The 24,991-nt window shown below is 35.2% G+C and overlaps 1 long non-coding RNA gene across 4 annotated transcripts in view; it reads left to right on the top strand.

Moving 5' to 3' along the window:
• The window catches only part of LOC143248383 (uncharacterized), a 40,584-nt gene that overhangs the window by 9,963 nt on the left and 5,630 nt on the right, over positions 1-24,991 (top strand). For 2 of the 4 annotated variants that reach the window (XR_013026956.1, XR_013026954.1), the window contains 2 exons: positions 1,478-1,534; positions 7,825-8,435. This is a non-coding gene — a long non-coding RNA (uncharacterized LOC143248383). Of the gene's footprint in view, positions 1-1,316; positions 1,409-1,446; positions 1,535-7,824; positions 8,436-24,991 lie in introns of those variants that run through there. The other 2 variants (XR_013026955.1, XR_013026953.1) reach the window with 2 other exon arrangements.

Below are 24,991 nucleotides of genomic sequence, written 5' to 3' on the forward strand. Positions count from 1 at the left end.
GCTACTGGTGGGCTATCTGCGTTAACCGTCCCTAATTTAGTAGTGTAATAATAGAGGGAAGGCAGCTAGTCATCACCACCCACCACAAAGTCGTGGGCTACTCCTTAACCAATGAATAGTGGGATTGACCGTAACATTATAACGCCCCCACGGCTGAAAGGGCGAACATGTTTGGTGCGACGGGGATTCGAACCCGCGACCCTCAGATTACGAGTCGAACGCCTTATTCCTCCTGGTCATGACGGGTACGGTTATGTCTACTATTGAATAAAGAAAATACAAATGGTATTGTTTTCTATGTCGTGCCTTGGTGTATATTCATGTAAAAAGACTGTCTTATTTTTCTGGTTTTTCTGCTCTTTGAACTTTATGTCGTATTTGGTATTGTTTCAGTTGACGATATGGTCAGTAAGTTAGTTAACTTAAACTAAAGAGGGCTATTTAGAATACAATAGGCTACAGTATTACCGAGTTATTTTTGTCTGTTTTGAAAGGATTTCCAATAAAACATTTATTATATTATTCGAACTTTACCTTGTTTATTGCGCTGCTTTCAACGAGAATGCTCGCTCAATACAGAACACATCATGTTGGCTGGTTACAACATACAAAAAAACTTACTTTAAACGCTATCTATGTCTATTAGTCTTTTATCAAAGAGGTCGTAGAATGATTGCACCTTAACTTTGGTTCCAAGAATAGAGATCAGATTTGTTGTTCATGGTAACGCTTATAGCGGTTATTTGGAGCACAGTCTTTAAACAACAAAGCAGACTGGGTATTGTTACCCTTAATTATTCATTGACGGCCCTCTGTGGTACGCTCGTTAACTAAGTTAGCATCCAGTCTCGTCAATATTTAACTAGGAACAAAAGTTTTAAATCATGCAGTAAATAGCCGGCTATGAATAGCGCCTACGAGACTGCATGATAGTATGTATATATATATATACTTTTTTTTTCTTGGTTCTCACTACAAAGACAATATCCAGGGCTAAAAATGGTAGTGCAAACCTCACAAAGGTAATTCTCGATGGACCACTTCGAAGCAAAGAGTTACGATTAAGGGAAACAACAGAGAAAAGATGTCTGTGGTTTTCTGCACGATAGATTATTTTTTTGTATTGTGTCGTTTAAGTGAGTTAAACATTTCAGATCAGAGAACAAAAGGTGTTTATTAGAGTAAACACGTCGTCGAAGGGGGTGTTTCTGATAAAATAATCATTGTTATCACTAGAAGATCAATGAATCTAAAAACAAACAACTGGAGTACGAACTGAAAAATATTTGTATTTGTGATAGCAATAGTTATATTGTGTGAGGTTGTAGTAAACAGACGTATTTAATTAGATGTATTAGTGATGTCCATACCTAAAATCTGAACAGTTGTTTTTTTAAAAACATACTAGGTAAATTTTATCAATGAATAAAAGTCTAGAAAAAAAAGATAAATTTTTTCAATATCTTTTCTTCGATAGACTCTTCATATCTACCAAAAGTTCCATGAGATAGTTCCTTGAAACTACTTGTCAATCGTATGTATGCTTTATCCAATTCCTAGATTACTCTTGTTACACTATTTACATACATATTATTTTCAAAGGACAGTTCAAGTTCAAAGTAAATTCTATCAGTCAAAAACAATGTTTTTAAATACGTCATAGTTGTTAAGGAAATACTTTAAGTTCTTCATAATGTAGGATAATACTCAGTATACAAACTAATAATATCAACAGTGTTGAATTATGGTTCTTCAAGGAATACTTTAAGTTCTTCATTATCTAACAGGCCTGGCATGGCCAGGTGGTTAAGGCACTCGACTCGTAATTTGAGGGTCGCGAGTTCGAATTCTCGTCGCACCAAACATGCTCGACTTCTCATCCGTGGGAGCGTTATAATGTGACGGCCAATCCCACTATTCGTTGACAAAAAAGAGTAGCCCAAGAGTTGTCTTTGGGTTGTGATGAGTAGCTGCCTTTTCTCTAGTCTTACACTGTTAAATTAGTGACGGCTAGCGCAGATAGTCCTTGTGTAGCTTTGCACGAAATTCAAAACCAAACAAACAACATTATCTTACCTGAATGAAAACCAATTTGTGTCACGTCAAGTTTGATTTATCGAAACATGAGTAATGGTAAAAGCCATGATTCATTTATCAGAATAGAATAGTTCAATTACTATCTGTCTATTACAGTTTTAGTGAGGGGGTCTTAAGGGGGCACCCTGAAACCTTAAAGTAGTGAGTATTTGTATAATAAGTCTAAAGTAAAGACGTAGTGTGGAAATCACCTAATTTAGAACCAAGTGCGTAAAATATATCATGGAAGTAAAAATATAGATTAGATTTTAAATTTAAATAATTTATAAATTATGATCTGGCATATCACCAACGTTCTAAACATAAAAATATACTCTTTAATCAGCCTAAACTAAATTAAGAAATCAACAAATATTTTCTAGTTTTTGGCTATGCATTTTTTATATTTTCAGTATAAAAAATAAGAACAATATTAGGTTATAGTTTTGCTGCTAAGCAACATGACCTAAAGGCATTGTTGTTCGAATGTACTGCTACCAAAACGTACAGTTTTTTTCAATATATTAGAATCTTTTAATCAAACTGATACTTACCAACAATTATTATATGAATATGCCACGAATTCATATCATTAACGATCTTAATTCTGATTGGTTCACGAAGAAATTTACTGACGTGTGACTGCCACGTCTGCATTCTCCTGCCTCTGTATTGGTCAATTTTGATTTCACAAATTTTATTCATTTCACTTAGCTGTGAAATGTAAGGCTAGGGTATACTATGGCAAGGAGTTATAGTACCTGCACCCGCCATTTTTGACGGTATATACACTAGTACGGAATAATACTCAGTATACAAACTAGTATCATCAGCAGTGTTGAATATGCTTTGTCTTTTATAAAAGTAACAGTTATCAAGCTTTAAGAATGGACAGGAAAAGTCTGTTATGGAACATAAAAAGAAACAAACAAACAAAGAGCTGAAACAATTATAAATACTTATAAGGATGTCTAAGAAATTGAATCTACTTTTAAAGGCGCAACTAGGAGCAGAAGTGTGAAACTTAGGTGAATCACTTTTATATTGTTTAAAAATTTTGCTCGTTAGTAGAATGTGGAATAAACTCATTTAAGAAAATTTTGCGTTAATAAGTTTCGTGTTGCTTTCAGGTGGTATTTTTATATCGTTAAAAATAATGAGAACACTTATTTGGATGGTTTGTTTGTTTGTTTGTTTGTTTTGGAATTTCGCACAAAGCTACTCGAGGGCTATCTGTGCTAGCCGTCCCTAATTTAGTAGTGGAAGACTAGAGGGAAGGCAGCTAGTCATCACCACCCACCGCCAACTCTTGGGCTACTCTTTTACCAACGAAAAGTGGGGTTGACCGTCACATTATAACGCCCCCACGGCTGGGAGGGCGAGCATGTTTTGGCGCGACTCGGGCGCGAACCCGCGACCCTCAGATTACGAAGTGCACGCCTTAACGCGCTAGGCCATGCCAGGCCCTATTTGGATAGCAAGAATGCTTTTGTTTGTTGGTTGCTAAGAGATATTTGCTGTGCCCATCAAGGGTATTGAAACCTGGCGTTTAGCGTTTTAAACTCAAGTCACGCTGCTGAGCTCTTGGGGTGGTAAGAATGGAATGTGGTGAAAGAGATATTTAGCGTACGACGATAAGCATTAGCGCTAATATTATCATGAAAAGGAAGCGGTGGAAATTTTGGTTTGGTTTGTTTCGAATTTCGCGCAAAGCCACTCGAGGGCTATCTGCACTAGCCATCCCTAATTTAGCAGTGTAAAGAGTAGAAGGAAGGCAGCTAGTCATCACCACCCACCGCCAATTCTTGGGCTACTCTTTTACCAGCGAATAGTGGGATTGACCGTCACTTTATAACGCCCCCACGGCTGAAAGGGTGAGCTTGTTTAGTGTGACGGGGATACGAACTTGCGACATTCAGATTACGAGTCGAGTGCCTTAACCACCTGGCCATGTTAGGCCTCGGTGAGGAGTAGTAATAAAAATTAGCAAAGCATATATATATAAAGTATCATTTTTTCAACTTTCCTTTACATATATTTTAATATCTATGTTCTTCATTATATACAAAATATTTTTATCCTACCAGTATACATTTTAACTAACTATCCTATATTCACCTTAAATGTCCCCTCTGCTATAGCGGTAAGTCTACGGATTTACAACGCTAAAATCAGGGGGTTGTACTCCTCTCGGTGGACTCAGCAGATAGCCTGATATGGTTTTGCTGTGAGGAAGTTCAAAAACACATTATCTTTCCAAATTTATATTGATTACTTGTATTCAAATGTTTTTGTATTTTTAATAGGGCCTGGCATGGCCAAGCGTGTTAAGGCGTGCGACTCGTAATCTGAGGGTTGCGGGTTTGCATCCCAGTCGCGAAACATGCTCGCCCTTTCAGCCGTGGAGGTGTATAATGTGACGATCAATCCAACTATTCGTTGGTAAAAGAGTAGCCCAAGAGTTGGCGGTGGGTGGTGATGACTAGTTATCTTCCCTATAGTCTTTCACTGCTAAATTAGGGACGGCTAGCACAGATAGTTCTCGAGTAGCTTTGTGCGAATTTCAAACATATTTTTGAATAATTTTATTATTTTATATTTTTAATTCAGTGTTCTGACGTTGGGTCTCGTGCATCGTGAAAGTCTTTTCACATTTCTCCAATCCAGAGAAACATCTATGAATCTCCATTTCACATTCGACGTTTGCAACTATGTTTAAAGTATTTTGTCAATCTTGGATCACTGCCACATTATTTCACCTGATAGCGTATGTTCATTCCTCGCTGAGTTTTGCATTTAGTAAATAAGAAGTATGTCATTCCTAACTTTGAACTTTGACCGTCGTATTAATGCACATTATTTTGAGGTACTCCTGAGGTTGGGCAACATTTGTGACAATGATCGTCAGAATATCTCTCCAAGGCTTATTACCATTCCTTTTATAATCTTTCTTTAAACCAGATGAAAAAGTCGAATAATTCTGACTTGAAATGCTAACTTCCCTTTGAGAAATACATCTGTAGCCATCTTTCTACACTGAACTTTACAGGTGGTATAAAATTCGAGTGACTCTGGAAATGTCACCATGATTAGCTTGAGGTGTATAGTTCTCAATAGAATATTGTTTACAGGTTCCTAGATCTCTGTTTAGTTATGTCCAGTTTCACTCGCCGTAAATGTTATTAAATGCAAGTGGTACACTCGCTGCACCACTTATACAGATTCACTTAGCACTTTCAGGACTCTGAACTAGTTTAACCTCCATTGTCAACCAGTTCAAATAAATATTGACATGAGATTAACCTATCTTCGGGATTCCTTTTTACTTCTAAAAGTTTTTCTTTGTTATCTTATGTACATCTTTCTGGTTCCTTCCCTAACTTGTTTACCACTGTAAACCTATCGTACCCTGCAAATATCCCTAAACTTCGTAATACAAATATAAAAGTCGTCGAAAGAAGAAGACATTTCCGCTCGGAGCAGTTAATTGAAAACTTTGTAAAAGTCAAGTTATCTAAAAACTTTAGCCAGTGTCCAGGTGTTATCCAAAAATAAAAACTTTAACCAGTGTCCAGGTGTTATCCAAAAATAAAAACTTTAGCCAGTGTCCAGGTGTTATCCAAAATAAAAACTTTAGCCAGTGTCCAGGTGTTATCCAAAATAAAAACTTTAGCCAGTGTCCAGGTGTTATCCAAAAAAAAAAACTTTAGCCAGTGTCCAGGTGTTATCCAAAATAAAAACTTTAGCTAGTGTCCAGGTGTTATCCAAAATAAAAACTTTAGCCAGTGTCCAGGTGTTATCCAAAAATAAAAACTTTAGCCAGTGTCCAGGTGTTATCCAAAAATAAAAACGTTAGCCAGTGTCCAGGTGTTATCCAAAAATAAAAACTTTAGCCAGTGTCCAGGTGTTATCCAAAAATAAAAACTTTAACCAGTGTCCAGGTGTTATCCAAAAATTAAAACTTTAGCCAGTGTCCAGGTGTTATCCAAAAATAAAAACTTTAGCCAGTGTCCAGGTGTTATCCAAAAACAAAAACTTTAGCCAGTGTCCAGGTGTTATCCAAAAATAAAAACTTTAGCCAGTGTCCAGGTGTTATCCAAAACAAAAACGTTAGCCAGTGTCCAGGTGTTATCCAAAAATAAAAACTTTAGCCAGTGTCCAGGTGTTATCCAAAAATAAAAACTTTAACCAGTGTCCAGGTGTTATCCAAAAATAAAAACTTTAGCCAGTGTCCAGGTGTTATCCAAAAACAAAACTTTAGCCAGTGTCCAGGTGTTATCCAAAAACAAAAACTTTAGCCAGTGTCCAGGTGTTATCCAAAACATGTTATCCAATCGAAACTTCGTGTATCATTCGTTACCCGTTCAGGCCTTCCACAAACTTTATTAAACTGACTTTGTATGGTGATGTTAAGCCTATTTTTTTCCTATTTTATATATGTATTTTAAACTTGTCATCAGGTTTTGTACTAGTTGGAAGCCATTAAGAAGTAAGTTTTATAGTTTAAAACAACAATTACGGCTTCACAGCAATTAGAGGAATGAATAAAACTTAACAAAGTTCTGCCTTGGCCAGTATTTGACCTATTATTTCTTTCTGTGGTGAAGTGACCCACCCATGTCACAATTGCTCACCTGCCACCGACATTTAGTGGCAGCAGAATTTTGAAAATGTTTATAATTAATTCATGGAGTCCAGAATACTAGTAAACTTTTTTTAAAATTCTATTTCTTTAATTTCATAACCTGCTTCTGAAAAAGATAATGTATTTTGGTAAACACTGTTTGAAATTCATTTCATTCATTGTTTAAAATACAAAACCTGATGCTGTTTTGGTTTGAAACTTTGCACCAAAAAACCAACATTAACAATATTTTTTGTAAGTCTGTTTGATATTTTAACCTGATAACCAAAGTTTTCTCATATTATATATATATATATGATACAGATTTGTATCATTTTTCAACAGAGGTAAAATTAAAAATAGAATTATTGTGATGTAGAGATCTATTGCATTAATTGGCAGGTCGTACCCTCTGCTGTAGACTAACAAACACCACAGATATTTCTTAATATTGTTCATTTCGTTATACGTACTCGACAATCAATTTCAATTGCTTTTACTTGATCCATGTTGTATGTTTTTTAAGAGTTAAGCGCTTAAAATAAATAAATTAACAGACACATGTCTAAATGAGAACATTTTTAGGCTTTCGGGCATAGCCCAATATTATCTTATAAATAGCTACCCAAAATGTCTCAATCGTTTGTTTGTTTGCTTTGAGTTTCGCGCAAAAGTACACGAGAGCTATCTGTGCTAGCTATCCCTAATTTAGTATTAAGACTAGAGAGAAGGCGCTAGTCATCACCACCAGCCTCTTACTCTTGGACGACTACTTTACCAACAAACAGTGGGACTTACCGTCATATTACAACGCCCATACAACAAAAGAAAGGGAGAACATGTTTGGTAATGGGGATTCGAACCCGCGACCCTCAGATTCGAGCGCCCAAATAATCGTACCATGCAGGATCTATCTGTTGTGTCAATCGCGGGAAATAAAATCCTGTATTTTATCATTGTAAATCCATAAACTTACTGCTGTTCCATTGGTTTACAAAGTGTCAAACAAAATAAAATTTTTACTTAGACATATATACTACGTTATTATGTCAAAAAAATTGTAACACATGTAACAAATTTACCGTTATATGTTGTTTATAATATATACTCCTGTTTCTGTATAGTTTTCTTCTTTTGGCCTATGACGTATATTCCTAACTATATTTTCCACAAGTCCCGCCTGTTCTCGAAATTTCTAAAGAATTCTTGAAAATAAGAAGCTACAATATTTGTTTACAAAAACGCATTAGAAAAATGTTGCAAAGCGAACTTTGGTGAAGGTTCTAGAGACTCGAGTGATGTGTATAAAAGTAATGCTTCAAGAGAAGAATGTTATTGGACAGATACAGTCATCGTGCTATGAGCCCAGGAAGCTACGGTTCTTCTTATTATTATCTGCCAATCACGAAACTAAATGACAAATCCTTCAACCTCAGTGAATTACTTGGGAAGTTATTATTCCCACGAGGTCATTAAATATCTTTGCTGGAAGAAGTCAGCCTGCACGCGGTGTGAGGCTTGCCAAGTAAAAGACAGCGCGAGCTTAAACGAGGCGTGAAAATATCAACTAATAATTAATTTACTTGTCGTGGACCTAGATCATCGACAAAATATTGAGTTCTAGACTGTATATTAGATTCAATATAGTTTGTAAGTTTGTAGAACTGTTGTATAAAAGTCGAATAATGTTTGTAATAACAGTTATTATAAATTGAATCATTTTCATGTTTGTCTATCAAAATATATTTGTGTTATAATGGAAGTTGTGTGTATCAACCCTGTTGACAAATAACATAAATTTAATACATGGTAGCATTTAATCAAACTCAATATTCTGGTTATTTAACTTGACAAAAATCGGAGACTCGTCTGAAATAGCTTGTATTATGTAACACATATGTGAAACAATCAACCACAATATTATTAATGTTGTGAAACAATCAACCACAATATTATTAATGTTGTGAAACAATCAACCACAATATTAGTAATGTTGTGAAACAATCAACCACAATATTAGTAATGTTGTGAAACAATCAACCACAATATTATTAATGTTAATGTGTTTCGACAACTAATGCCAGGTGGTTAAGGCACTCTACTCGTAATCTGAGCAGAGCGAGTTCGAATACCCGTCACCCAAAACATGCTCGCCATTTCAGCCGTGAGGGCGTTATAATGTAACGGTCAATATCACTATTCGTTGGTAAAAGAGTAGCCCAAGAGTTGAAGGTAGGTGGTGATGACTAGCAGACTTTCCTCTTGTCTTACATTGCGGGAAGTAAAAAAGGAGTCAAACCAAATCGACAACTAACAGTACATTGTTGATGTTATTACTACAAAGAACGGGTTGATCAGTTCGGTTTTAAGGAAACTTGGTATTTCCTGAATAAATACAAGAACCGAATTATTGGGTGAAACAGTCACTACAATTACCTGTTTATCTTTTAACTATTTCATATCTTTATCATTTGTAATAACTGTTCTTCTGTCAATATGTTTCCATTAAAACTAATGTGAATACGACTTCAAGAAAATTTGTTCGTAAACTTTATTAAGTGTATTAAAAGAACAGTTATACGGATGTATAACGCTAAAATCCAGGGTTTCATTCCTCTCGGTAGGCATAACAGATAGCCCAATGTAGTTTTGCTCCAAAAGAAACAAAATAACACTATGTAACACAAATTTCATTCCTGGATAGTCTGTGTTATTACTTAATTTCTTATGTCGTAAAGTACAGAAAATGGCCATTATTCCCTTCAAACTTTGCTTTTGTGACCTGGATAATGAAATTTAGAAATTAACATATTTTCTATGTAAAAACGGGCAAATTTTCACATTTTCATTTACATAAGGTCTGAATAAAACAACATATGAATCAAGATTTACATGTATTTATACTAAAGTTATACAAAAATGTTCAGAAGTGAGTAGTTTTTTTGGGATTTGCGACCGTAATGTAAATCATTTTCACGTATCAGCCCCCAAATATAGTCTCCCATCATGTTTTCGTTATACGCTCTCAGGTCACAAAAAACAAAGTTTAAAGAAAAAATATGTCTTTTCCACTTACTTTAGGCATAAGCAATCGGGAAACAACACTTTCTGCCCAGGAACAAGAATAAGTAAAACTTTTGTTACATAGGGTTATCTATTAAGAACATTCTGAATAAGTCACTGGAAGCCTCTTCCTTCTCCAGAAAAGGAAACATTTAATGTTTCTACTGTTAATTGTGCATAAGTTCTTTAGTTGGTGTGTGAAAGTGGAGCTTTATTTAAGTTGCAATTTCGTAATGTTGTGTTACAAAAAAAATACTTAGACTGGCGAAGCAAAGAGGTTTATTAGGAATAAGAAAGACGGGGGATCAGTAACTTTAGTTGCAAATTATTTTCTATATATACTTCTTTAATTAGCCCATTAAATTCAACCACGTGTGAAAACGGCTTTTCAGACCTGTATCTTTACTGCCGAGAAGTAAGTAGCCAGTTTTGTACAATAACAAGTCGTTTGAAAAGTCTGTTACAAGACAACTAAGCCTTTGTTTATCTAACAGCTGAGTGAAAAGAACTGTCTGTGAAATGAGATTAACGAGTTTTGGGTAAAAACGGTCTGAATTAGTAAATCTTCGCGTCTCTTCTCGTTCAATAAAGCGACTCAATTGATGTACATGCTGTGTTCTGGTGTAGATATCCGTCACAAACTTATTAACTATCTGCTAAGAACATTTCAGATAAATCATCGTTAAACTAGTTCAATGTAATAATGAAGGAACACAATATTTTCAACTAGTTGAAAATTAGTTTTAATTTTAGCATTAGTTTTCAATAGAACCTTTAAAAGGGGACTTGTTTTGGTTACTTATCCACTATGCTACTCAAACATTGTTCCGAGTAAAGTTCTATCAAGAGAACACTGGCGAAGCCTCACTTTGAAGATAAATAATTATTCAACCTTTCGGCTTAACGAACAACATTTTCACGTTCACCGATGACTGCAGTATTTTTTTTTCTACGCTAATATAAAGAATTCAAAATCTTAATGTATAATACACAACGAAGAATGTTTTAAATACACGAATACAAGAGAAAGTTTCCTTCTAAGTGGCGGTCCGGCATGGCCAAGCGTGTTAAGGCGTGCGACTCGTAATCTGACGGTCGAGGGTTCACAGCCCCGTTGCGCCAAACATGCTAGCTCTCCCAGCTGTGGGGGCGTTATAATGTTACGGTCAATCCCACTATTCGTTGGTAAAAGAGTAGCCCAAGAGTTGGCGGTGGGTGGTGATGACTAGCCGCCTTCCCTCTAGTCTTACACTGCTAAATTAGAGACGACTAGAACAGATAGCCCTCGAGTATCTTTGTGCGAAATTCAAAAACAAACAAACAACCTTCAAAGTCGGACTACTAAACTAGAAACTGTCGCGATATTATATCTTAAATCATTTGTGTGCTACGTTATAATAACTGAAAGCAGAACTTATTGTAAAAGTCAAATATATGGTTAAAGATAAGTAATGATTGTGAAACAAATTTAATGAGCTCACTAAGTATGTCTTGACTCATCAAAATATTTTGGCTTAAGGCTTAGTTAGTTAGGCTTAGTTACTGGAAAAATACTGGTATTGGAATTTCTTTTTTTCAGTACTTCTAAACAGATTTCTAGATAGTTTTTCAATTTTTTTTTTAAATTCTAATTAGAGAGAAAACTGTAATATAAGTTTATTTAAATACACATAATTATGATTTATTCACATAAAAACGACAACTCTGATATGCACTTTGGTATGACAGCCTATATGTTTGACACGATGAAGGATCGTGCAAATCAAATTATACGAGTGAAAAAAAAAATGAAAGTAAAGGGTGGGTGCACCGAAAAAGTGAGAGAACAAGTTAGGGTTGGGCATGTTGTAATAAATCTTGTTCTGTAAAACCTCACAAGAGGGCGTATTAAACATCCTGTCCGTACCTACTTGGTTTATTTTTCTGTCTTGTATACAATAAACGAGGTAAATCAACTTATTAACCTTTATTATGCTTATCGTACAATGACTGGTACAATGAATCGAATTATTGTAGACAATACATTTACTGTATAGTCTGTTTATACAATACCAGAAGAATAGAATAATTGAGTGGATCCATAACTTGTATGCCTTTTGTTTTCTTTATAACATTTCCATCCTTTTACAGTTTTGCACGAGAAGACAACATACTTTCGCACATCAAATGAACAGGTGAATTAAAATACCAAGTTAAAAACCAGAGAGCTCCTCTCTATCGATGTCATGGATTTGTTAGTGTATGTAAAAAGGTAGACGAATCGTAGACATATTTTTATATGTAACCAAAAGATGTGTAATATGATGAACAGAGAAAAACGAAGAAGACATCGACCCGATGTTGTACACGCCCCCTGATAAGGTTGTTTATCATGTCCATTCCTACCTTGTTTCCTCACTTTTTGTTGCACCTTTCCTGCACTTTTAATGTTTTTAAATATGTTTCCACTTGTTCATGTATTTGTTTCTACATCCATGTATCATTTATTCATGTTCATATTCCATATCTATGTCATCAGTGTGTGTTTGCAGAATAACATTAAAGTATGTGCAAATAATGATGTATGTGTGTTTCTGTGTGTAGTATGGAAGCTTTTCACTTATGGTTTGCGTACACATTGTGAGTGTGCATGTGTGCTGTAGATATATGATGGCACGTACTCTATAGTGGGTAATCGGAATTGGGTGATCTATGATTTCTGGTTGTGTGTATGTACTGAAGGTTGATATATTAGTTAAGTAATTTATTTAACTACTTTTCGCTAGCACTAGCACATGTTCCATTTCTTGTACTTATAACTATAATTAGTCTGTTTATTACACAGCTAGAAGCAGTGTAAGTGATATAAATAAATTGAAAGTTTGTATTCATTTTTTGTTTCTGCTTTGCTGAATTTTCAAAGTGATTCTATGACTTGTAATTCCGTATATGATTTGTTTATCACCTAAGGTTATCTCTCAAGTGCTTTTCAAGATTTACTGTATGGTTGTTAAAGGTTTATATGAGTAGATACTTTGAATTATATGTATTGTTTATCCTTTTCATTCGTTTTATAAGTACTACAGTACTTATTACTAACCAGTCTTAATCGTTGGTTGCTTGTTTTCAGGAAAAATCCATATTAGGCTATCTGCTGTGTACACGGTGGGGAATCGAACCACGAATTTTACCATTGCAAATCTATCAACCTTTTGTTGTCTCATCGACGGACTAAAATGTTGTCTAATTTTTAACTTGATAGTCTCAAATAAACCGCGATATACGTAAGATTACGTTAAGTTCTTCCATATTGAGATACAAATCACTAGTTGCTGGTCACAGCGTTGCACAATGTTAACTCATAAGAGTATCCTTCAGCAAAAACAAAGATGCACTCACATATATAATATGATTTATTTGTGCAACTCATGAAAATGTATCCGAAATAAATATATCAGGTGTCTCGATAAAACAAGAATGATAAGATAGAATACTGTTGTTGTTTTTCCAGAAATCTACAGAAAAGCCTGTACGTGGTTTCTCTATATTTATGGCACGATACTATAAACCCGTTTCATTTTAATACGCGTATAAATTTATACACTGATCCTGTTTATCGATTGCAATGTTGAGTACTTTTTTCACATTTTTCCAGAGGTATGAAATCATCTATTCTCACATTGAAACCAAAGAAAAGGAAAAAAAGAGTGTAGCATAAGACAAGTAACTACTTATAACTAGTATACCGTAACCACGTCTACCCTGTGGCTTTTCTGTATGCACATAAATTATACGTATCGTGAAACAGAAACGATTGATAACATCATCGAGATACGGCTGTTTATCGATTTCCATCAACAAAAAATTAAAGTCCGTAGTTTCTGTTAGAGCTCAAGTAATTAGAGCATGAAATTTACGTCTGGTTCCTATCGATCGTCTTTGTCAACCTATTTTAATGTCTTCTGACATATATATATATATATAAGTGGATATTTCTATATAAACACACTGAAGATGTAATGTCATCATTAGTAAGGCTTACATCGTGAGAAAATAATACTTCTATGTAAAGATTTAGGCCCGGCATGGCCACGTGGGTTAAGGCGTTCGACTCGTAACCTGAGGATTGCGGTTTCGAATCCCGTGCGCACCAAACATGCTCGCCCTTTTAGCCGTGGGGGTGTTATAATGTGACGGTCAATCCTACTATTCGTTGGTAAAAGAGTAGCCCAAGAGTTGGCGGTGGGTGGTGATGACTAGCTGATGACAATGTATATATTTTGATATAACTTTACCGCTATATTTCTGTATTCAGAGCAAGTTCCACCTTACAATGTTAACACTCTGTTCTGTACTGTCGACTGCCTCTATAGGTTCATAGAAAGGCAGTAAAAAATGTGTTAAAGGAAACGTTTATCCTTAACGAACTGACAGAAATGTTCAATATAATGTTCGTTTATTGTATGAATTAAAATAGCTGCATCTTTACTACAGTAGTCACCATAATGCTACAGATATTAAGCGAGAATTTATATTACAATTATTGTCACCCGCTGGTTCAGTGGTAAGTTTGCAGATTAACAACGCTAAAATCAGCGGTTCGTTTCCCTTCGGTGGATACAGCAGATAGCCCCTTGTAGCTTTGCTATAAGGTGTGTTTTCTTATAGCTAAACCACATTGGGCTATCTGCTGAGCCCACCGAGGAGAATCGAACCCCTGATTCTAGCATTGTAAATCCATAGTCATAACGCTTTACTAGCGGGGGGCGGTTTTGCTAGAAGTAAAAAACACACGTTATAATTATTCTCTATTTTGTAAACTTTAAATAAAAAAAAAATGGACCTTTCGAGAAGGGTCTGAAAACCTAAATTCGTTACAGTATACTGCTAGTGGACATATGATTTAAGTAGAAAAAAAAAGCAGTAATATATATATATCGATTTAAGTTGGAAGACACAAACAATCCTTGTGTACAAGTAGTTTTTAATTACTGATAAGGTTTTCAAACAAACAATTTGTTCCTTACTAAGAACGAGGTGGACACGTGATTGACTCAACACAAAACGTTTCTCCAAGTCCTCTGATTTAAATATATACTGTTTTGTTTGTTTGGTTGTTTTTGAATTTCGCACAAAGCTACTCGAGGGCTATCTGTGCTAGCCGTCCCTAATTTAGTAGTGTAAGACTAGAGGGAAGGCAGCTAGTCATCACCACCCACCTCCAACTCTTGGGCTACTCTTTTACCAACGAATAGTGGGATTGACCGTCACATTATAACGCCCCCACGGCTAAAAGGGCGAGCATGTTTGGCGCAACGGGGATGCGAACCCGCGAACCCCAGATTACGAGTCGCACGCCTTAACCCACCTGGTCATGCCGGGCCGATATACTGTTCAACAAGAATAGAATCGCTTACTGCAGGAAATCCGTCATTTGAAGAACTTAAGAGCTCTTAGTGTCCTTGAAAATGAAATCTTGAAGTGTCAAAACAAAACCCTCAAAGATGAAAAAGCTTTTAAGTCTTAATATTTAGGTATACTGAGCACAATACCCTGTGAAAATAAACTAAAGCAATACAGAAAAAAACTATTGTTATTCGAAGCTTTGTATTTATTGAATAAGTAAGAATTTTTGTGGAAGCTGTTAAATACATTTTCCATCAGTGATAGTGGAGAGCTATGTCTCTCAACGAATATGTTTTTATCTTATGAGTTTCAAAATGATGGAGCTAGAACTATTAGAAATATTATAAAAATAATAACGTATATCGGAATAAACCATCAGTTTCAATGGAAACTGAAGTCATCATGTTTTTGAGTTACCAATAGTTGAAAAGAAATATAAAGTAACTTTTTGGTTTTGTTCGTTCCATGATATCTGAAACCGAAATTATTATTTACCGGTTTTTCAGTTTTTGAATAAGAAAACTATCGAAGAAGAACCAGATTTGTATTTGTTTTTTGAATAACGAAACGACCTGGTTACTTTATAGAATAACGAAACGACCTGGTTACTTTATAGAATAACGAAACGAACTGGTTACTTTATAGAATAACGAAACGAACTGGTTACTTTGTAGAATAACGAAACGAGCTGGTTACTTGAATAAGCGAACGTGAGAAACAAACCGATTTTTCGTTGTTTAATTTTGTTGAATAAAGAAACATTAACAACTTTGTTCCTTTTTCAGATACTGAATAACGAAAACTCGATATATTCACGTTTTAAATTGCTTAAAACGAACTGGTTCGTTTCTTCGTTCTTCGGTTTTTGAATAATTAAAAAAAAACTAACTTGATCCAGTTTGCTTTTCGTTGTTTGTTTTTAAATTAAAAAAAACTAACTCATTCTTTTACACTTATCTGTTTGTGAAAAAGAAAACACGAATAACGAAATGTAAGATTTCATGTTCCCAACACGTTGACATAAAAGTTTGAATTTGCCTATTTTGAGTATTTTTAGTTGGATCGCAAAAAGTATATTTTTGTGGTCAATTACTTTGACCGTATTTCAGGCCATTTACATGAAATTTGGTACAAATAAAAATGGTTGAGCTACTTGTTTTTGGCCTGGCATGGCCAGGTGGTTAAGGTACTCGACTCATAACCTTATGGTCGAAAGTTTGAATCCCCGTCCAAAGCGATACGAGGGCTATCTGCGCTAATCGTCCCTAATTTAGCAGGGTAAGATTAGAGCTCGTAATCACCGCCAGTTCTTGGGCTATTCTTTTACCAATGAATAATGGGATTGAGCGCCACATTAGAACGTCCAAACGGCTGAACATATTCTGTGTGACGGGGATTTGAACCCGCTACCTTCGGATTACGTGTTAAGCTCTCTAACCACATGCCCATGCCGGGCAAATATTTTCTTATCGAGTTATAATATTTCGGTATATACCATTATACACCGTTGCAAACGAAACCTTGGCTTATTTGTTTTTAACATCGGGTTTACGGTTCAATAATCTCACCAATGAATGCTCCTTCGAATAACAAAATAGTCCCAATTATGTTAAGCTTTGGGTGAATTATAAGAATGACAGTCGATCTATTAACGTGGAAAGTGAGTTACAGTTACGACAGAAAGTGTTCGTACCCCTGCGTTGTGAGTCGTTTTTTTCCTCATGAATTAAAAAGTATCATGATTAGGATAATGAAAGTATGGTGTATTATAAATATTATACTAACACACATCTACATAAATTTTTATGTAACTTGAACGACAAATAAACTGTTTATAAACAAATAACCAATCATAGGAGGGGCAGATAGTGTTTGTGCGTCTACTTTAATGGTCAGTTGTGTAGCCTTTCAGGTGAATTACTCGGTGCAATCTCTCCTCATAGCTCTCCACGATCGTTTGACAGTACTCGACTGGTATTTTCATCCATTTTTCTTTACAGAAGGCTTCCAACTCTTGCAGGTTTTTCGGATGATCCTGATGAACCCTGGTCTTCAACTCATGTCAAATGCTTTCAATTGGATTTAAGTTGGGTGCCTGCGATGGCCACTCCAGAACGCTTATATGGTTCCTCTGCAACCAGGATTGCACATATTTCGATGTGTGCTTAGGGTCATTGTCGTGCTGGAAGATCCAACGACACCCAAGCCGCAAGTTCCAAGCATCATTCTTGATATAAGTGCGTAATATATCAACGTACTCTTCTTTTTTCATGATTCTGTTGACGCAGTGAAGGCTACCTACACCAGAAGAGTTGAAGGAACCCCAGAGCATGATTGAGCTACCTCCCTGTTTAACTGTAGGGACGGTGTTCTTTGGACGATTTTGTTTCCTCTTCTTACAGAAAATATTGCAAACATCATTGTGGCCGAAAAGCTCGATTTTAGTCACGTCTGACCAAAGAATACTCTTCCAATAGGTAAAGGGTTTATCTACATGCTTTCTTGCATACCTCAATCGTGCTTCTAAAAGAACAGGCTTTAAATATGGAGTTCTACAAGGACGACATGCTTTGAACCCAGAAGAGCGTAACATGTTTGTAACTGTAGAGGTGCTTACTTCAACCCCAGTTTCTCTTACCAGTTTCTGTATGTCATTACGTGATAAATGAGGGTTTCTACTAAATTTTCTGAGTTCTCTTGGTTCTCTCTGGAATTTTGGTGGGGTATCCGGAACGAGGGAGGTTAGCAGTTGATCCTGTAAGATTAAACTTGGTAATTATGCTTTGAACAGTAGATTTTGACACATTAAGTTGTGTAGCGATACCAGAAAGAGACGCACGAGACTTGTATTTTACAATAATTTGGTTTTCTAAATCACTGGACAGTTGTTTCCTGTTCGCTATGATGACCAAGCAGATAATGACGGAGACAGCTCTAAATTGCCGGAAGTACATTTTTTTGCTGGCTAAATTCCAAGAATTATGAACCCAGTGTCTAGTTCTGGAATGGTGTAATGTTGTTTATTCACCAAACTAAACAAAATTTTAACGGGAATATCAGAATGTTTCACACGTTCTGAACTGTACTTCCGTTTATTTGTTATTTAATTTACATAAAAATTTATGTAGATGTATGTTAGTATAATATTTATAATATAACTTACGTCTATTAGCCTAATTGTGATACTTTTTAAGTTATAAGCAAAATACTACTCGGGACGCAGGTGTACGAACACCGTCCTGGTAACTGTAAGTCGTTGCTAACTAACTTTATTGATTCTGGTCAGTAGTTCAGATATATAGACGAGGAAATTTTTGTAGTAGCTTTGTTAGGAATACAAAATTACAAACTTAATAGCCTGTTAGGTACAGACAATGTACATCCTTAAATGTACTTATAAATATGTGTACGTAAATATATATACATGTATATCAGCTGTGAAAAATAATTCATATAAATATTAATGAAACTAAGCAAAGCCTTTTCTTTCTCAATATATTACATATATGAGACATGGCAGACACTGAAACGAGAATCATAGCAAAAGAAATAATAAATAAGAATAGAAAATATCGTAAAATATGTTTAAAACGTGTAATAATTAATGAAAACAAAAATATTGGAATAATAAACGGTTATTTATTTAACAAACAGACGTCACCACTAAATATTGGAATTATAGATGGTTATTTAACAGTAAAACATCAATGTAATATTAAGTGACAAATTGAATTGTAGTTTTGTATAATTAAAACGAACAATTAAACCAATATAAAATAACACCTTTATACCTACGAGCCCACCGTACAGCGGTGAGTCTCCGGATTTACAACACTAAAATCAGAGGTTCGATTCCTCTCGGTAAGCTCAGCAGATAGCCCGATGTGGCTTTGCTATAAGAAAACACACACATACCTATGATAATTAATAACCTAACATCTAACTGCAACTAGAGAGAAGGCAGCTAGTCATCACCGCCAACCTCCAAGTCTTGGGACACCATAGTGTCTTTTACCATAGTGGGACTGATCGTCATATTATAACGCCCCCACGGCTGAAAGGGCAAGCATGTTTGTCGCGACGGGGATGCGAACCCGTGATCGATCCTCATATTACGAGTCGCACGCCCTAACACATTTGGCCATGCCGGGCCACTTTAACAAGCTTTTATTGTTTTATAATAATAATTATAATTATCGTTTCTCTACATCTGTTATTTTAAAAAGAATGATATTAATGCAATCTTTCAGCTTTTTTAATTTAGTTATGTTTTCCGTGATGACGAAAAACCACCTTGAAGTAAAATGTATTACGGAAGGTTGGTATGAGTGTTAACACTTTTATTAATAAAGCAGAAAACAGCGTTTCGAGGCCCAACATGGCGAGGTGGTACTTGTAACATTGTAATAAATAAATTTGTAGTCATTAAAGCGGAAAAGCTTAGCACGGCCAGGTGGTTAAAGTACTTGACTCCTAATCCTAATCACGGGTTCGCATCCCCGTCGCGCCAAACATGCTTGCCCTTTCAGCTGTGGGGGCGTTATAATGTGACGGTCAATCCCACTATTCGTTGGTAAAAGAGTTGGCGGTGAGTAGCTGCCTTACACTGTCTTACACTGCTAAATTAGGGACGGCTAGCACAGATAGCCTTCGAGTAGCTTTGTGCGAAATTAAAACAAACAAACAAACTTGTTAAAGTATGCTGTTCCAATCATTGAGTACAACATTAATCACGGGTGATCAAATATGTTCATAAACATTTAAAAATACCGAAGGCTGAACCTTAATCAATAACACAATGTAACCATTCCGTTACTTGTCTAATTTTCACATTTATGGAAAGAAAATAAATACTTGTTAAACTTTGTTGTGATCTATCTTATTTTACAGATAATAAACATATTTACTCAATATATATTTCGGCGATGAAAGTAGAAATAGGAATATATACACATTACTCATGTTTCTAAGAGAGAAAAGCTACATACTTAAACACTAAGAAGCAACAGTTAGGTTTATGAGTTAGACCAAACGGCCAAAAATATCGTTATGAGTGAGGATACCCAACTGATACAACAGTGCATTATTATATATGTAGAAACAATAGAAATACACGTGTAGATAGAAAAACTCGTTGGCTGTTTGATTTTTGGTTGCGATTTAGTGGATAGCTTGTTTTACGCAAAAGTATTTCTTTACACGAAATTATGTAGAAATATTTACCAAACTTAAATAGTATCCAAAGCTTAGGCTTAAGGTCTTTATTTTGGTCTAAACTTAACTAGTGCCTGAACTCGTAACAACTTGATAATTGTGGTGATAATTAGTTTGAAACTAAATATGGTAATCGAAGTTTATTTGAATGTTTTGCATCTAATTTTAAAAAGATATGTTACGAAAGCAAATAATTTTACTATATACTAAAATATACTTTGTTAGTTCTACAAAATAATATATATTGTTCTTAATTGTACTTGCCATAAGATACTAGTAAGAGGGCAATTGTATTTTTAAGCACAGCATTTTGTATCTGGTCCCTTAAGGATATACAGTAATTAGAAGGGTATATAATAAACGTATTTCAAACACAGCTTATTCCAAGTATTTCAAATAATGCGGCTTGTCCTTGACCATGTTGAGCTTGATTGGTTTGTTTTGAATTTCGCGAAAAACTACTCGAGGGCTGTCTGCACTAGCCGTTCATAATTTAGCAGTGTGAGATTGGAAGGAAAGCAGCTAGTCATCATCACCCTCCGCCGAATCTTGGGCTACTTTTTTACCATGGAATAGTGAGACTGATCGTCACATTATAATGCCTTCACGGCTGAAATGGCGAGCATGTTTTTGTGCGACGGATATTCGAACCAGGGACATTCGGATTACGAGTCAAGTACTTTAACCACCTGGCCGTGCTAAGCTTTTCCGCTTTAATGACTACAAATTCATTTATTACAATGTTACAAGTAGATGTATTTATGGTATTAATTAAGATTACATTTTCATCTAATCTTTAATCTGAATATTGTAAACTAATTTTAATATAAGTGGTCTAGAAAACTCCATTGCTATACGTTTGAAAAAAACAAAATGTTCAGTCATATACTTTCCCAATTAGAAGCTTACTGTAAAATACAACTTACAACTATATTGAGGAACTTTATATAAAACCATACATGAAACACGCATGTAAATATAATTTATGTTGAATATTTTAAAGAAGTGTCGTGCTGATGTGACACGCTAAAAATATATTTTAATTTTAGTGACAAGTACAATAAGTTTATACTAAAAAAAGCCTGGCAACCGTATATTTTTAGATCTTAGTAAAGTGCATGCAGGATGGCTTTACATATTTTACCTCTGCAGAATATAACTGGAGTGCGCGTTGACTTGTTCTCTAAAATTATAAAAGCGTTTTCGAATAGCTGTGTAATAGGTGTTACTTACTCTGGAATATGTTTGTGTGCTTAGTATGACAGAGGGGTAGACCACTGAAGTTGTGACAAATGTCTCAAACAAACGGTATTATCAAAACGAGGTTTATGTTTGATTTCCGGCAAAGATATCTTTGCAAATCATTTCTTATCTTAAAAAAAAAAAAACGACAACAAAGAATGGGCTATTGGAAGACAGTTACCCAACATATCCAACATTTTGCTTCTATTAGAACTGGACTGTCAAACTTATAACGCGCTCACGGCTCCTGATAAAGGAGCACAATTTTTTTCTTTACTAGACCCCTCGGAGGGCTCGGCAAATAGCCCGATGTGGCTTTGCTATAAGAAAAACAAACACCTTTACCAGCTGTAAGGTAATGTGCACAGCGAAACGTCAGTTTCACGGTCGTGCTACCCACTAAGTCTTGTTTGACACTAAAAAATTATAAAACGAAATCAACTGCAGTTAAACTAGACGTTTTTTAACAAAGAACTGCATATAAAATAGTTTAATAGATTTTTTTGATAAAATATAAAAAAATACATCTAGAGAACAGAAAGGGCCATGTGTGTCAACTTATATTAAAGCTTGTTAAATTTTAATAGCCCGGCATGGCCAAGCGTGTTAAGGCGTGCGACTCGTAATCTGAGGGTCGTGGGTTCGCATCCCCATCGCGCCAAACATGCTCGCCCTTTAGCCGTGGGGGCGTTATAATGTGACGGTCAATCCCAGTATTCGTTGGTAAAAAAGTAGCCCAAGAAATGGCGGTGGGTGGTGATGACTAGCTGCCTTCCTTCTCGTCTTACACTGCTAAATTAGGAACGGCTAGCACAGATAGCCTTCGAGTATCTTTGTGCAAAATTAAAAACAATAAATTTTAAGTGTGATAAGTGTGATTTTCAAAATAAAGTTATCACTTATGAACAAAAATATTGAGGTTTCATGATAACAACATAAAACCTTGTGGATTTCGTATCATCCTTTGTGTGTTAGTCTTTATATAAAACTGATGATACTTTTATTATTCATAAGTAGTCATTATTCACATATATTTTCACTGTAACCAGTCTGGTCACTCTGAAACATCATATGTTTTGTAAGTTGACACACGGCCCAATTTGTCATCCTGTTGATGTTGTTTTTTGTATCTTAATCTGATTGTGTGTAGAACTGGGAATTATACAGCAAACTAATACTTGTAGGTTGTTTACTAGGTCCGGCATGGCCAGCTGGTTAAGGCGCTGGACTCATAATTCGCGGGTTCGAATCTCGGTCGTGCCAAACATGCTCGCCCTTTCAGCCGTGGGGGAGTTATAATGCAACGGTCAATCCTACTATTCGTTGTTAAAAGAGTAGCACAAGGGTTGGCGGTGGGTGGTGATGACTAGCTTCCTTCCCTCTAGTCTTACACTGCTAAATTAGGGACGTCTAGCGCAGATAACCCTCGTGTAACTTTGCGTGAAATGCAAAAAGCAAACATACTAATTAAAAGTGAGTTTAAAAAATTGAAAAAATATACCAATTATTTAAATTTATTTTAATTATTTTATAACTAAATGTTCCACTGAAATTACCTTCCGAAATATTCAACAGTCGTAGTAAAGTTCTGCTAAACGTTCTTTTTAAATCATAATCGTAATAGAAGTTGGAGTTCGGTGAAATTTTTGAAGTGTTGCAAACGATGTGCGCATATTAGTTACCAGATTCAGTTATCGCCATTAAATAATCATTTTTTTTTTTTTTTTACAATTGATCTGTTTGTTAATAGATCATGCAGTGTCCATTATTACGTAGTTTGGCTTGGTTTGTTTGAATTTTGCTTAAAGCTACAACTTTGGTGTTTTTGCATTGTTCTGAATGTGATAATCTTCCCTCAATGTATCTCAGTATAGCTGTGTCTAAGAGTTTATTTTACTATTACTTGTAAGAAATCATATTTTTCATGTTGTTTCCTTTTTCCGTTCAAACGTTGAAAGAATTGTTTGCTAGCTTTATAAAATCATCAAAAAATTAAAGTTTTAAAGGAGTTCAAACACTGGATTAAATTGTTTGAAAGGGTTCAGAGGAAGGTTACAAAAATGGTACCTGGGATAAAGGGGTTGTAATGTAAGAAGATATTAATATACTTAAAACTGTTCTATTTTGAGAAAAAGAAGAGATACAGATCTAATCGAAGTATTTAAGATTGTAAAGTAACTGATTATGTTAATGGAACAATATTTTTCATACTTAACGGCGAGAGTCATAGAACTAGGAAACACAAATACAGATTTTGGCAAGGTAGAAGTTGTATTCAGCTTGAAATATTTTATTTCTCAACTAGGGTGGTTGGTCTATGGAATCCGTTGACATGAGATGTTGTGGAGGCAGTATATTTGAGTGAGTTTTAAATAAAAGCTTGATAGATATGTGAATGGTAAGGGCTGATTTTAATTGTTTAATAGTTTTAGATTGGCTCAGAAAATTGGACTGTCGTTACGGATCGACAGGTTGTCTTAAATATTATGTTATGTCATGTAAGATCTGGGTGCTCATATTCGAAACATCAGTTCCATAAGGTAGTGAGCTCCTATTAAAGTCAACATTGTTAATATTACTGTTGAAAAGTTATTGTCAATTGATATCTTTCCTATCATTTCTTAGCCAAAGTTTTTTTGTTGATGTGTCTAATAAATGAGTGTTAACTATACGATGAATTTCAACTAGTAAAATTGATACATCGAGCTCGGTATGGTTTTTACACTTACATTTAAATTAGTATACTTACCTGCTAATATCAAGGTAGATTACAGGAACAGCGAACTCAGGATTTATTTTCTCAATCCTTTCAGACATTTTTACTGTTACCAGTTTGGTCACTCTGAAACATCTTTGTCTAGTACCTGTTCTCATTTAATGCTAAAAACACCTGTTGGTTATGAGTGCAAGTTAGAGCCTCAATGTACTAACTGCTTGTATTCCTACTTATTTTCCTTTATGGAAGAATGAATAAAAGAGGTATGGTGGATAAAGACCGTGAATAGCATTGTCTATCCAGATGTGATGGAAATGGTGACAGTAACATTGATTTCAAAATTGGGTTTTTGATAATGGAAATGTTCATAAATAATCGCAGTCCTTTTATGGACTTTCATTGACCAACTTAATATCATCTTTCCTTCCATTGTCAAATACTTTTACAAATCACTGTCCACAATATCGCTTTTCCTAACAATTATCATTCAAGACCTTTATTTGATTTCAACTCCAACTGCTGTAGTCTCAACCATCATAGGGTGACCTGTGCCTTTAATTTAAGAGAGGTCTAATTGACATTGATAGCTCTCTTACTGATGGAATTTCTGAACAAAAATCTTCAGGTTTCTTGAAAACGACATAAAACCTTGATGAATTCGTATTATCCTC

This window comes from Tachypleus tridentatus, chromosome 4 (assembly GCF_004210375.1).
Source record: "Tachypleus tridentatus isolate NWPU-2018 chromosome 4, ASM421037v1, whole genome shotgun sequence".
Taxonomy (NCBI): domain Eukaryota; kingdom Metazoa; phylum Arthropoda; class Merostomata; order Xiphosura; family Limulidae; genus Tachypleus; species Tachypleus tridentatus.